This window comes from Pistacia vera, unplaced genomic scaffold (genome assembly GCF_008641045.1).
Source record: "Pistacia vera cultivar Batoury unplaced genomic scaffold, PisVer_v2 Contig268, whole genome shotgun sequence".
NCBI classification, from domain to species: Eukaryota; Viridiplantae; Streptophyta; class Magnoliopsida; order Sapindales; family Anacardiaceae; genus Pistacia; species Pistacia vera.
In genome coordinates, this window is record NW_022196077.1 from 1124154 (window position 1) to 1140250 (window position 16097).

The window sequence follows — 16097 nt, forward strand, 5'->3', positions numbered from 1 at the left end:
CAAAGCCCCAAAATGAAAGCTGTATAACTCCAACTCACTGTTAAAATAAAAACACAACCATCTAGATTGAGAGCCAATTTCCTCTGCGTTCGACAAAAAATCAGGTTGAGCAACTAGAGATACCTTCACATCGTCAGGTTAAAGAATGATAGATGGCTGAAATTCTACAAACTCACTCTTTGATTAGGCTGTCTTTTTAGAGGCCAAACTCCATAAAAAAGATGGCTATCATGCAACTAACCTTGGATGTAAGATCTTGCTAACAAAACAACGCTTAAAATTTGAGCAAAACAAGAGCAAGATTCATTTGTTTAGAATCTTCTTCGAATAAACTGGTGTGGCTTCCTCTCTCTCACTTTTGTAGATTTTTAATCTGTGAATAGTATCCACGCTTTTCACTGTTTACCCACTAAAAAGTAAAAAATAAACTAAAACAAGCTGTACCTTTTTTATTTAATTTTTGGGCTTTAGGATTTTAGACCATCATTCACACGAGGGAAACCCAAGCCCAACAATATTTTCCCTGGACACATTTTGCATCCGAATTGACAGTTTATATGCCAATATAGAGATGAAGGCTGTCAACATGGGAGCTGGACTAGAACCACCAGATTTCTTAGTGAGTAATTCCCGGCGCGAATTTACCAATTTCATATTCATGTAAGCAAGTATCTACTGTGAATCTAAAATATTTTAGAATTTACTCCTACCAATTAAACTTAATATTCACGTAGAGGCGGATCTATTTTATTGTCGAAGTCATATTATTTATGACTTTTTCTTTAAAATTTCATTTTTCATCTCTTGCAGGATTTAAAAAAAATGAGTTAATATATTGTAACACAAATTTTTGATCATTAATCCAATATAATTCCATTTATAAAAGTTCTTAGAATGGTATTAAAGTTAACTACTTTAACTTTCCTTGAATTGAAACAAATCAATAACGTGCCAAAATTTGTGTCAGAAATTTATATTATAATAGTATGAGCTCAGATAATATATAATAAGTTGGAATTGGTCGTAGAGCTTTCTTTATTACTAAAAATTATGTATAAATATAACATATAAAATTAAAATAATGGTAATGCCATTGGTTGCTTATCTTTAGACAGCCAATTGATTAATATTTAAACAAAATATGATCAGGAGATGCTCTCCTCGATCTTCTGGCTTTAATTTGAGCATATTTGATTTATTTTTTATATTTATATAAGACGGGAGTTGTTAGAATACTGGGATATGTGAGAGAGCCCAATTTTATATGTATTTTATTCTCGAAATAAAGCTTGCCTTGGAGAGAATGTTTTAACTAAAAATATTTTTAATCTTTTTTCTATAAACAATTTAAAAAGGAATAAAACTTATATTTTAGCGTTTGAATTTTATTTATTGGTTATATGACAAAATCGGTATTTGAAGGTTTTGGCCTTAATTCCCAAAATTAGAGGGAAAAATGTTTTGGTATCAACCTCATGGGTGGCAATAATTAACTTTTAATTTGATTGATTATTCTTGATCTATCGTTGATTTGAGTATACCCAGCAATGTATAAATATATATTGTGAGATTGAATAACTTAAAACAAATCCTTGTTTTTCATCACTCAAAAATTAAAAATTAAAAATTAAAAGAGCATGTCATGTTTTATATAACTCATTTAATAATCAATCCAAAAAGTTCCTCATGTTCTACATAATTCATTTATATAAAGCAGGATTGGTTTGTGATTTGGAAAGAAAATATAAAACTAAAATAATAAAAAAACAAGAGTTATATTTCAATATTTTTTATATCTAAGAATACCCAGAAGGCCAGAAACCAAATATAAAAATATTTAAAAGCTAATAAAAAAAATTGAGTAATTTTTTTTTTTTCAGTTGAATAAGCAACTTGTCCAGTTTCACAAAATTTATTAAAGAATTAATCCAATCTAAAATACTATCATGATGCACACAATTTATTAAAGAATTAATTTAATCAACAATTTATTGGTTTGTGATTTGAAATTAAATTTTAACAACCAAATTATATTTAAAAAATTGAGATGTATAATAACTTATATTGACTAGCTCCATGATTTTCATCANACCACAGAATGCATGTGCCAAAGACTTTTATAAGATGCTACTAACATTAAACACTAATCGGTAACATTTAAATATTAGAGAAATAATTTTTATTAAATGTCATTAAATCTTTATTAAAAATATAAAATAACAACTCTAATGTCGAAATCAAAACAAATTTTGAAAACAACAATCCAACTTACTCCGCTATGCATAAATTAAGAAGAAAATAAATATTAAAGAAAGACTTGGCATTTGTTTAAGGCATGGTCATGATCCACATTCATTACTTCCATTGCATAAGATCGTATGCTACAACGATAATTTTAGCTGAAAACAAAATGCATCTTGGAAATCCAAACTAAAAAAACAAAAGATTTGGTGTCTGTCATTGTAATTTAAACATTTAATTAATATATTAATCAATAAATTTAACCAAACAAAAGCATATAGAAAGTAATCCGAATACAAAAAAACAAACAACTGAAAGCAACAATCCAACAACTCTTGCATAAAAATAATCGCAATGAAAGCTCTCTTGATGGTAGCTCCAACATTCAAATTCCTAGATTATAGCTTCCTTAATTTGACCTTAACTCAGCAATGTACAGAGCTAATTTGCAATCTATAGAGTTGACATTCCATACTCAATTTAGCATTCATTGCTAATAATCAATCAAAACTCATCCCAAATAATATCTTATAGCCTTCACCAATAAGAAAATGTGATACCGAGACACTAAATTAGAAAAACGCTAGTGGGAAAGAATTTTACAATGTAATAAATAAGTATATGTGGATTTTTAAGAATGTCTTTAACGAAATTCACTAAAATATTGATATACGCAACTCACAATAAGATTTTACATAATTGAGACTTAAGTAAGGAGATATCACATAACATATCTAAAGCTATTTAAGCTTCTTTGATTGATTATAACTTCATTTAATTATTTGGGATTCTGAATGCTTGATCTTTGAAAATACTAATTTGAGTGATAAACTTTAAGGGTAATATGATATTCTCCTAATAAATGATAATATATAGTAAAAGTGTGAATATGTAACTAAAAATGATCTTTTATTGTTTGGATTAAATTATTTATTTTGGTTTCACAATCGATTTAAATGAAATCATGTCATCCAAATTAATCAAATCATAAATAGAAGGATTACTATAAATTTTATTATTTATTATACTTTGTCTAATTATAAACGAANTTTTTTTTTTTTTAATATTGTCACAGAAATTGTTTTATCTAAATGAATTAAGATTATTTTTACCTGAACTGAAGGAAAAAACAAAAAATGTTTTGGTTGGTTTCATCTCTATCCACACTCATTACTTCCATTGCGTAAGATAACACGCTACAATGAGAATTTCAGCTGAAAACAAAGTGGTGACCTCGATTATGTATAATATATATTAAAGCATACAAATGCATCTTGGAAATCCAAATTTAAAAAACAGATTTGGTATCTGTCATTGTGATTCAAACATTTAATTAATCTATTAATCAATGAATCTAACTAAACAAATGCATATAGAAAGTATCAAAGTAATCCAAATACAAAAAAACAAACAACTGACAATCCAACAACTCTGTGCATAAAAATAAAATAAAAGCCATGTTAGAAATAATTAAATTTAAAGAAAGACTTCGGCATTGGCTCAAGTCTTCCAGTCTCTCTGCGTCATGACCTTCACAGAAAGGAGTTAAAAACTGAACAATAATTGATCCACGTTGTTACCTTTATTAGGGAGAAATCACCTCTACCAATCATAATCACAATGAAAGCTCCTGGACGGTAGCTCCAACAATCATATTTCCAGATTATAGCTTTTTTAATTTTGTTGGATATGGTTCATACTTCACATGACATTAATATATTATCCGCTTACATGATGCATTCACGGTAAGTCTAATTAGTAATTGGGTTTAAATTTGATTTGCAAATATTTGAGCTTGGGTCGAGTTATATTGAGTTAACTCAAATGAAGTTAGGTTTACTATTATATGCCTATTGTCATAGTGAAAACCTTGGAGCGTGTAAATATTTAAGAGAGAGTGAGTAAACTGCCACCCCTACTATTGTATTTCTGCAGATTTATGAATATTGGACATAGTTCCTATATTGGGAACGACTTAGGGTAAATTGATTGTCTTCTTTACTTTTTAGCCATATAAGAGCTAATTTACAATATGCAGAGTTGACATTCCATACTCAATTTAGCACTCACAAGTATAATTTTGAATCACCATTCATTGGTGATAATCAATCGAAACTCATCCCAAATAACATTTTATAGCCTTCACCAATAAGAAAATGTGATACCAAGACAGTAAATTGGAAAAACACAAGTGGGAAAGAACTTTACAATGTAATAAATAAGCATATGTGGATTTTCAATAATGTCTTTAGGGAAACTCGCCAAAATGTTGATAGAAGCAACTCACAATAAGACTTTACATAATTGAGACTTAATTAAGGAGATATCACACAATATATCTAGAGATAGTCAAACTTTGATAGATTATAATTTCATTTGATTACCTGATATTCTGAATGTTTGATCTTCGAAAGTAATAAGTTAAGAGTAGTATGATATTCTCCTATTAAATGATAATATATAGTAAAAGTGTGAGTATCTAACTAAAAATGATGTTTTATTATTTGGATTGAATTATATATTATTAGTTTCACGGTGAATTTAAATGAAATCATGCCATCCAAATTAATCAAATCATAAACAGAAGGATTACTATAAATTTTATATTTATTATACTTTGTCTAACTATAAATGAATTACGACATTATATTTCTTTTAAACGCTATGGATCTATATCTTAGATATTAATTAATATTGTGTCTTTTGCATTTAAATGAGTACATATAATTTTAAAAGGGATTTAGATTGATTAAAAATAATAGATTTGAATATCATATATAAGGGATCCAACTCAAAAATAATAGATTTGAAGTATGAAAATAGGGTGAAGCATAGTGTTGTGGAGCAAACTGACTAGATGAGGAGTATATATTTGCCCTGTGTTCGATAAAGATGATGTATAAGGACGGTGATTAAAATAGGTTTGCTTATGTGCTAACAAAGTGTGTTTTGATGTCATTTATGCACTGAACTGTATCTTTCCAGCCTTATCTCATGCTTATGCAGCGGAAATTGAGCCTCTTGAAGTGTGACATTATCCCCTATAGAAGATAAATGCATATAGACTGTATCATATTCAATCCTAGACCATTATTGATTCAGAAATTGAAGAAAACAACCAACTTATAAGAAACTGATCAATTCTCTTCCACAATAGATATTCAAGATTAGAAGTTTTAACAGTTAAACTTGAAGTTTCATTTTTAACAACAACAAAAGAAGAAGGACAGGTTCGAGTTCAAGTTACAAAGCCTTTAAGCTCAAATGAAGCTAATGCTGGCAATACCATAGAATGCCAATAATTGTAATTTTTCTCAACCAGCTTCAAAGAAATTGTTGGCAAAGACGAAGGAAAATTGAAGGCAAACATTTGATCACTGAATTGGAACCTTTCTTGCAGTTTTACCCGTGAGTTTTCTCAAACATATTTGATGAAATTGAGAAATAGGCCATGATGTTAGTGTGGTTTTGATACCATGATAGATTTTGATAGGTTAATTTTACTGAGTCGAGAAAGTGCAAGGGCAAGAAAAACAAAGAAAATACAGAGAGTTTGAGAGAAGATACTAAACTTCAGTAAGAAATTGTACTCATTAATGAACGAAATAGAGACAACAATAGGAACAAAAATATAATAGTAAAACAAATCAAACAGTAAACAAAGAAAATAACACGCAATTTACCCTGGTTCACCCAATGTGGGCTACATCCAGCTGAGTCAATATTATTTCAATATGCTTCACATCTCTTGTTTACAATGAATGAATTGCCCTATGATTTGCTATCACACCCATAACAAGAGAAAAATATGTTTATATACTAGGTCTAAGAAACTAAACCTAGTTTTAAAGGGATTCATATTCCTAAGTCCAACCCAATAAAGAATTAGTAACTTAAAAGAAATCTTATAATGGTTATACATGGAAAAGCCCAAAACCACGATAACTTTGTCAGCGAGACCCTCGAGTGCGTCTCCATTACCCATTAATACTCCAATAATTAAGAACCGAAATGAGTACAATTTAACTTTTATACAACAATGAAGTGGTTATTAGGAATCTAACAAACTGATGTGATCTAAGGCAACCATTTTCCAGCTCATTAACATGCAAAACATGTGCACGGTTTATTGTTTTTTCTTTAATTTAATTATTTTTAGCATTTATTCTACTTGTAGGCCAGTTGATGTTTGTTCTAAACAAAGATTTTGGGTGGTCAGAGCTACTTTGAAAATTTCATCAGCTTCCTAAAAAGCATTTACCCCTTTTTCTATACAGTAATTACCTGTTCCTGATGAAGTCGTTCTTCCTGTCACCGAGTCTATTGCTTTACCTAATTAATTGGGTAATAGTTTTTTTTTTTTTTCTTTTCTTGGGATAAATCCAGAAATTGCATAAAAAGAATAAAAATATACAAAGCTCCCCTAAGACCAAGAGAATAACTTGGACATGCCCAAGAATTCACCTCAACGAAGGCCAAGAGACGCTAGGCCTAACCAATAAGCCTAACCAGAGCCCATAACAAAAACCAAACACTAAGCTCAAAAACAATGCAAAAATAACAAAGTCCACTTCATTTGGGCCAAACCATTAATCCAGCCAATCAGATCATTTTCCTTCTGAGAGTTGCCCAAACCATATCCTTAGAGCTACAGTGTTTGTAGTTGGTTCTGCAGCAAACCATCAACTATAAAGCATACCACAACAGCAAGACCTCTCCGCATCCTTAACCACGTCACATGGCACACACCAATCCCACCAGACATAGATCTTATCAAACCAAATGTTGTGGGAACTGTTTGGTAACATCATCGTCCACAAAGGGAACCAGATTCCCTCCCCAACCCATATAAACATCAAAACTGAGAACAAAAACTCCATCTCATAGTACTTGGCAAGCTTAAATTCAACTAACTTCCTTCCAAAACACATGCGAATCTACTCATTCTGTTAAATTCAAGACACCTTATAAGTTATACCCATCTTCTGTTACCCATCAACTAACTTCCTTTCAAAAGCTCAGTTCTTCTTTTCTCACGGCAGCAGTTGCAATGTTTTCATATATATATATTTCAAAAAACAGAGCTCCTATCTTTACCACATTAAACATTTCGAACATTAATTTCTTTTCAATTATTTTGATAAGTAAATTTCATGAGTCCAGAAATCCAAGAAAAACAGAGAGTTTGAGAGAAAATGACCAAACTTCAGTAAGGTATGAACGAAATAGAGATGGTAGCGAGAACAAAACAATAATAAAGCAAATCACAGATAATAAACACAGAGAAAATAACACGCACAATTTACCCTGGTTCTCCAATGTGGGTTACATCCAGTCGAGTCAATATTATTGTAATATTTCCTCACCCCTCTCTCTCGTGTACAATGAATGAATTACCCTATGATTTGCTATCACACCCATAACAAGAGAAAAATATGTTTATATACTAGGTTTAAGTGAGTAAACCTAGTTTACAGAGATTCTTATTCCTAAGCCCAACCCAAGAATAAATTAATAACTTAAGGAAATTCTATAGCGGTTATACATAGAAAAGAATCGAAATGAAAGCTATATAACTCTAAACTCAACTATTAAAATAAAAAATCAACCGTCTAGATTGAAGAGCCAAATGTCCTATGCGTTTTGACCAAAATCAAATTGATCAGACTAGAGATGACCTTCCTATCGTCAGGTTGAAGAAGGATAGACGGATTAAAAATTCTACAACGCAACTTTTTTATTACACTATGTTTTTAGAGGCCAAACCCACAAAAAAGATGACTATCATGAAATTAACTGTTGGATGTGAAGATCTAGTCAACAATAATGCTGTTCTGAAATTTGAGCAAAAACAGAGCAAGATTTACCATTGGATCATCGTCAAAATAACCTGACGTGGCTTCCTCTCTCTCTCGCTTTTGTAGATTTTTAATATGTGAATAGTATCTACGTTTTTTACTGTTTACCCACTCAAAAATAAACCAAAACAAGTTGTACTTTTTTTCTTTAATTTTTGGGTTTTAGGATTTTGGGTCATCGTCTACAGGAGGGAAACCCAAGCCCAACAATATCTTCCCTCGACACATTTTGCATCGGAATTGACAGTTTATATGCCAATATAGAGATGAAGGCTGTCGACCGGGAGCTTGACTAGAACCACTAGATTTCTTAGTAACTCCCGGCGCGAATTTACCAATTTCATATTCATGCATGTGAGTAGCTACTGTGAATCTAAAATATTTTAGAATTCACTCCTACCAAATACGCCTAACTTAATATTCACGTAGAGGCGGATCTACTTTATTGTCGAAGTCATACCATTTATAATTTTTTCTTTAAAATTTCATTTTTCATCTCTTGCAGGATTTAAAAAAAATTGAGTTAATACATTGTAACACAAATTTTTGATCATTAATCCAATATAATTCCATTTTATAAAAGTTCTTAGAATGGTATTAAAGTTAACTACTCTTAACTTTCTTTGGATTGAAACAAAACAATAACGTGCCAAAAATTTGTGTCAGAAATTTATATTATAATAGCATGAGCTCAGCTAATATATAATAAGTTGGATTTGGTCGTAGAGCTTTCTTTATTACTAAAAATTATGTATAAATATAACATATAAAATTAAAATAATGGTAATGCCATTGGTTGCTTATCTTTAGACAGCCAATTGATTAATATTTAAACATAATATGATCGGAAGATGCTCTCCTCGATCTTCTGGCTTTAATTTGAGCATATTTGATTTATTTTTTATATTTATATAAGACGGGAGTTGTTAGAATACTGGGATATGTGAGAGAGCCCAATTTTATATGCATTTTATTCTAGAAATAAAGCTTACCTTGGAGAGAATGTTTTAACTAAAAATATTTTAAATCTTTTTCTATAAACAATTTAAAAAAGAATAAAATTTATATTTTAGCGTTGAATTTTATTTATTGGTTATATGACAAAATCGGTATTTGAAGGTTTTGGCCTTAATTCCCAAAATTAGAGGGAAAAATGTTTTTGTATCAACCTTATGTGTGGCAATAATTAACTTTTAATTTGATTCATTATTCTTGATCTATCGTTGATTTGAGTAGCAAAATACATATTGCGAGACTGAATAACTTAAAATAAATCCTTGTTTTTCATCACTCAAAAATTAAAAATTAAAAGAGCATGTCATGTTTTATATAATTCATTTAATAATCAACCCAATGAATATCGATCCAAAAAGTTCGTCATTTTTTACATAAATCATTTATATAAGGAAAATGATAGAGTTACCGAAAAACTTATACCAAATTTGTGCACCGAATGACGTGGCAAAATCCTGACGATTGATTAATATTAACTGATAATAAATAAACGATCAGGATTTTGTCACGTCATTCGGTGCACACCCATCGATAACTGTAGCATTACTCTTTATATAATGTTAGCTTGATTTGATTTGTGATCTAAAAAGAAAATTAAATGTGTTTCTTATAAACAGCTTTATTCATTTTACGTGTTTTACATTTGTTTTTCAGGATTATATTCGAAAATTGTTTTAAAATATATTTCTTTTCAGGATAATATTTTAATATTTATTAGTGTCAGCTAAAACTAATCCAAATTTTAATAAAAAATAGTCTTTTGTTTTGCACCTGAGAATTTTCCGTACATATATATACATTATGGTTTGCTACTAGTTTAAAGGACGCCACGTTTGATAGCTACTAAAGCTAAGCAAAATGGCTAAAATTGTTGGTTCAGATGAAATAGAGTCACTGAGAATTGAGTTGGCAGAGATTGGAAGGAGCCTGAGGTTTTCATTCAGGCGCCTTGCATCAAGTTTCAGAACCAGCTCAGTTGTAAGCTTAGGGAGAGATTATCCTGATGTTGAATACGCTTTGCAGTGGGCTGCCATTGAGAGATTGCCAAATTTTGAGAGGCTGAAGTCATCTTTGTTTGAGACTGATGGTGAAGGAAAAAGGGTTGTTGACGTCACCAAGCTTGGCCCTCTTCAAAAGCATATATTCATTGAAAAGCTCATCAAGAACACTGAGCATGATAACCTCCAGTTGTTGAAAAAAATCAGAAAAAGAATTGACGAGTAAGTCTCTTTTAGAAAAATGAGTTGAATGGAAACTTAACTGATATGTCTGCAAGCTCGGTTTGTTATTCGTTGGTGATTTTCTTTTCAAACTTTACTCAAATATGCACTTACTAATTAATGAATAATGTGATCATAAATTTTGTAGAGCTGGTCGTGAATTGCCCTCTGTAGAGGTGAGGCATAAGAATTTGAGGTTGGAATCTGAGTGTGAGATTGTTCAGGGAAAGCCACTTCCAACTCTATGGAATCTTCATTTTCTGTGAGTATCTTCATCTTCTGAGAATGGATTACAAGCATTGAAATGATTTATTAGCTAATTGGACCTTCGTTTCACAGGTCTTATCATGGCTTCAAGGTTCCAAGTCAACAGAAGAAAAGACAAACATCATTAATGCTGTCAGTGGTATCATCAAGCCCGGAAGGTATGTGCTAGAGAATTTTATGGCCAAATTGTACTTATAATCGCTTAATTTGCTTAGCAATTTACTTGTAATTGTATGCAATATGCTTGACTAGAAACAGTTTAAGTCTGAGATGCTTTCTAGGAGAACTGATTGATTTTTTCTAGCAGAAATTTCTGTAAAACCGAATGTTTACTTAACTATGGTTGAATTATTGCAGGATAACTCTTCTGCTTGGTCCCTCAGGTTGTGGGAAGACCACCCTTTTGAAGGCTCTCTCAGGAAATCTTGACAAATCTCTTAAGGTTTCATAATTTCTTTATAGTTAATCATCATTTTGATTACGACTGGAATATTGTTGTATCAAGTGTTAAAGTCACTCATTCAGTTAGGAAGAGAATCTAGATTACCTAATTTGGATATTGCATGTTGAACTTTTCGTAATCGTTGAAACTGACCCCATTATTTTATCGAGAAAAACAATGAATATTACTCCTAACCATATGCTTGTATATATTCACTAAGTTCTGTTTTGCTTTTGTTCAATAGGCGACAGGGGAAATTTCCTACAACGGTTACCGGCTAGACGAGTTTGCTCCCCAGAAAACTTCAGCTTATATAAGCCAAGAAGACCTGCATATAGCAGAAATGACTGTGAGGGAAACACTTGACTTTTCAGCCCAATGTCAGGGTATTGGAAGCCGGGCAGGTAGGTTTTCTTGAGTTTAATCCAATGAATTCTTAGTTGTAGCTACCTTATCAATTCTCACAAGTAATTGATAGTTACAGAAATATGTTTTTCGCCTGTGTAGATATCATGATGGAAGTAAGTAAAAGAGAGAAAGAGGCAGGAATTGTACCAGATCCGGACATAGATACTTACATGAAGGTACCGTTAGCATTCTTGTCTAGTTTCATTCTATTTTATTAAAAAAACTGATATAACAACATTTTTGACTGGTTTGATTCAACAGGCGATATCTGTCCAAGGAGTAGACAGAACCCTTCAAACTGATTATGTTTTAAAGGTAATTCTCTTTAATTTAGTTGCTTGTAACCGTACTTCTCAAGTTGATTTTTTAATTTTTTTTCTGTGGCTTGAAAGATCCTTGGACTTGATGTCTGTGCTGACATGATGGTGGGAGATGTCATGAGAAGAGGTATATCTGGTGGTCAAAAGAAGAGACTGACTACAGGTAATTTTGGCATAAAGGTTTAAAAGTTCATCAGGTAACTTCAAAAGATTAGATGTATACCATAATGTACATTGAAGGATCAAATTTTCATTAACTTACGCAGCGGAGATGATTGTTGGTCCTACAAAAGTTCTAATGATGGATGAAATATCAAACGGTTTAGACAGTTCCACTGCATATCAGATTGTTGCCTGTTTTCAGCAGATGGTGCATATCATAGATGCTACTGCATTGATTTCACTTCTTCAGCCTGCACCTGAAACCTTTGAACTCTTTGATGACATCATTTTGATGGCAGAAGGAAAGATTGTGTATCAAGGACCACTTGATCAAATTGTATAGTTTTTTGAGGACTGTGGATTCAGGTGTCCTGAAAGAAAAGGTGTAGCTGACTTTCTTCAGGAGGTAAGCGCATTACAGGAGCTTATAATCATTTCTTTTCCATGCTCAATTATTAGTTCTTCATCATTTTACCTTCGTTTTTCGTTTGGTAGGTGATATCAAGGAAGGATCAAGAGCAATACTGGTACCGCACCGAAGATCACTACAATTATGTTTCAGTTGATATATTATGCAGGAAATTCGAGGAATCTTCTCTCGGTAAGAAGCTTCAAGAGGATCTCTCAATGGCATTCGATAAGTCAAAAAGCCACAAGGATGCTCTTTCCTTCGACGTGTATTCTATTTCCAAATGGCAACTGTTTAAAGCTTGCATGTCAAGGGAATTTCTTCTTATGAAGAGAAATTCTTTTATCTATGTATTCAAAATTGTCCAGGTTATGATTTATCCTTCATAGCCTTTCATCATTTATCCTTTTGTGCATTGGTTGGAAAATTTTGAAATATGTAAGGACTTTCTTGTTACAGATTCTCATCATTGCAACTATCACGATGACTGTCTTTATAAGGACTCAGATGGACATTGATGTTTTTTATGCCAGTTACTACATGGGAACCCTGTTTTTTGGACTGCTAATATTTCTTGTTAATGGCTTTCCGGAATTGACTCTGATTATTGCAAGACTTCCGGTTTTCTTTAAACAAAAAGAACTAGGCTTCTACCCCACTTGGGCATATGCAATTCCAACTGCTATTCTGAAAATCCCTATTTCAGTAATCGAATCTTTGGTATGGACATGTCTTACCTACTATGTCATTGGATACACCCCTGAAGTCTCGAGGTAAGTTTCACTTGACAACGCTATGTTTATTAGTGCATTGAATCCTCTAATTATGTTTCATGTTTACGTATTTAATTCTGTGTATAAATTGAATGCGTTGATTTCAGGTTCTTCCGCCACCTTATTGTACTTTTTGCTGTGCACTTGGCATCAATATCCTTGTTCCGATGTTTGGCATCAGTCTGCCAGACTCTGTCTGCTGCTATGACAGCCGGTGGTTTTGCAATGTTATTTATCTTGATATTTGGTGGCTACATTATCAAACATCGTAAGGATTTTGAGACGTTCTCACCTTTGATTGCAGAATTTTCACCTGAAAGGATTAACTTATGCTATGTTTTTTGTTGCAGCCTCTATGCCAGGGTGGTTGAAGTGGGGTTTTTGGGTTTCCCCTCTTACATATGGAGAAATAGGCCTTTCTGGAAATGAATTTCTTGCTCCTCGATGGCAAAAGGTGAGTTTCTCATAGCTGAAGTTACTTGTTATTAGCATAAACTGAACCCACCAATCAAAATCTGGAGAAAGAAACTCACTGCGTTGTGCTTCTTGATTTTTTTTTTTTTTTTTTTTTTTTTTTTTTATAGATGCTGCCTACAAATACTACAATGAGGAATGAAATACTTGACAGCCGTGTTAGAGTCATGAAAGTGACTCTATTTTGGTGATAAAAATACCCCATTTGTGATTAAATTGAAGTATATTGAGACAATTAAAGAATTTATGAATTTATTCACGAAAATCGCTTCCTAATATTTTTCTTATGAATTTAACGTGTTTGGAATGATTTTGGAAAGTATATGAGTTGATATTGGGTTGTGGTTTATGGATTGAGGGTGATTTTGTCTCATTTATGCTGTTTAGGGGGTAAAATGTCATGTTTTAAGGGGCTGATTCTGTCATGTTTCAATCATGCAGGGACCAAATGAAAATTTACCAAATTTTGTATAAAACTCCAGTTCAAGTTCGCAGAAACGGGGCTGCCGCCCACCAAAACTCTTCACCTTCTCCGATCAAGCTCCGGCGACCCTCCATCTTCATTTCCGGTGACGTTTCGTCTTCCTTTTGCTCCGATCACCATCATCCCGCAAGCCGCCACCGTGAACGCCACACAACACCGCGACGCTTCGCCTCCCACCGCGTCGTTTCATCTTCCCGGCCAGTTTTGGCCGTTTTCTGGCGACGATTCGACTCCCCAAGGGTTGATCTCCCTTCCCCACACCCGGATCTACACTTCCTTTGCTTCAGTTGCCACGAAAACCGTCGGAATCAGCGGTTTAGCCGCCGCGACTCTTCATCTTCCAGGCCAGATCCTGCTCATTTCCGGCGACTTCTCGCCTCCCCAAGACCTGATCTGAACTCTCCATCACCAGAGCTTTCCATCGGTACCTTCGGATCCCATTTCCGCCACCGTTTTCAGGAGACCCGCCGGAAAATTAACGTTTTCTGGCGAACCGCGGCTGTTCATATTCCAGGCTGTCCGTTGGTCATTTTCGGCCCTTCTTCGCATCATATCGCTGTCGGTTACCTCCTCTTCGCCATGATCAACTCCGTTTCCACTGTTTCAGCCTCCGTCATCACCACCATAAGCGGCTGAGTTCCCGGTTGTCCGTTACGGTGTAGGCGAGATCGAGATTGACTGCACTGATCTCCTCATCAGCTCTCGACTAGTTGGATGAGCCCGAATGTTGGATATTTGGTTAAGTTTCTTGTATTCAGATTATATTTGTTTTCGTTTCAATTTGTTTGCGATACTTTAATNTCAAAATCAAAACCCTTTTGTTTTCTTAAACAGCAGCCAATCTTTCTCTTTGAAACCCCACTTCAGCTTCACCTTTACTCACCGTTCTGTCTCTCCATCACGGACGTTCTTCAGCCCCTTCACGTGTCTTGCCAAGAATTCAGAGCCGTCCGTTGCCGTTGTTACACCCAGCAAACGTGGTAATCCACTGGAACCTTAAGACTTCTGTGGGTATTGATTTTCTATTTATTATAATTGAGTGATCAATTGGGGCTCAAACTGTTCTTGAGCCCTGATGCATCATTAAGGCTGTTTCAGGCGATTTAACCCCGATGGACCAAAGGACCAGGAATCATGTCTTGGAAATGAGATAATTTTGGTGTGGTGATGATGAAACATACGGTTGAGTGTTTTTGAATGAATTTTACTTTCATTAATTTTTTATTCATTTGTTCTTATGTTTTGACTTTTGATGGCCGTGACCATGAATGTTGATGGCTGTGATGATGAAGTGATGGAGGGTCGGGATGATTTTGATTTTAATCTTGTTTGGATGCATCTTTAAGTAGATAGAGATTAATTCTATTTTCTTTTTCCAGGTTTTGATAAATCTGATATTAATTCTTAATTAGTTGAAAATTTATTTGTAATTATGTTTACTTTGATACTAAAATTTTTAATAGATTTTTTATTTATATGGTTTTTTTTAATAATATGATTTTTTTTTAATTAGTGCAGATTTATAATTAATTTGTGTTTAGTGACTATAGAAGATTATTTTTAAAAATTATTATTTTGATAATTATTACTAGGGGCAAAAGTGGCATTTTAGTGCCAACAAACAATTGTGATGAAAAAAAAAAAGAAGCATTTTGATGTTGTAATTGGTCCGGTAACATTATTAAGCCAGTATTTTAACACTACCTTTTAGCAATAAGAAGAGTTAATTTGTAGACTTATATTAGTTTTTTACCAGTTTGAAATTATTGGGAAGAAGTTCGTTTGAATTTTGTGGTCAAAACTTTGATACTCCTGCTGTTAGGATTGTTGGATTCGCGGGTCCCAAATGGGTCACGTGATATGATTGATGAATATATGTTTGTTTTGGAGGTTGAAGCATGGAAGATTATAAGCAATGCAGTGAGTATAGCAGTGCTATAAACCAACAGAAATTGTGTTTGTTCACGACCTGTTTTGTGTAATTTCATCGATGAACAGAAATCAGATAAAAGATAGAATAATATG

At 33.0% G+C, this 16097-nt stretch overlaps 1 pseudogene; it reads left to right on the forward strand.

Moving 5' to 3' along the window:
• The first annotated feature begins 9971 nt into the window (after positions 1 to 9971).
• Positions 9972 to 16013, forward strand: LOC116133324 (annotated as a pseudogene).
• Positions 16014 to 16097: the final 84 nt, after the last annotated feature.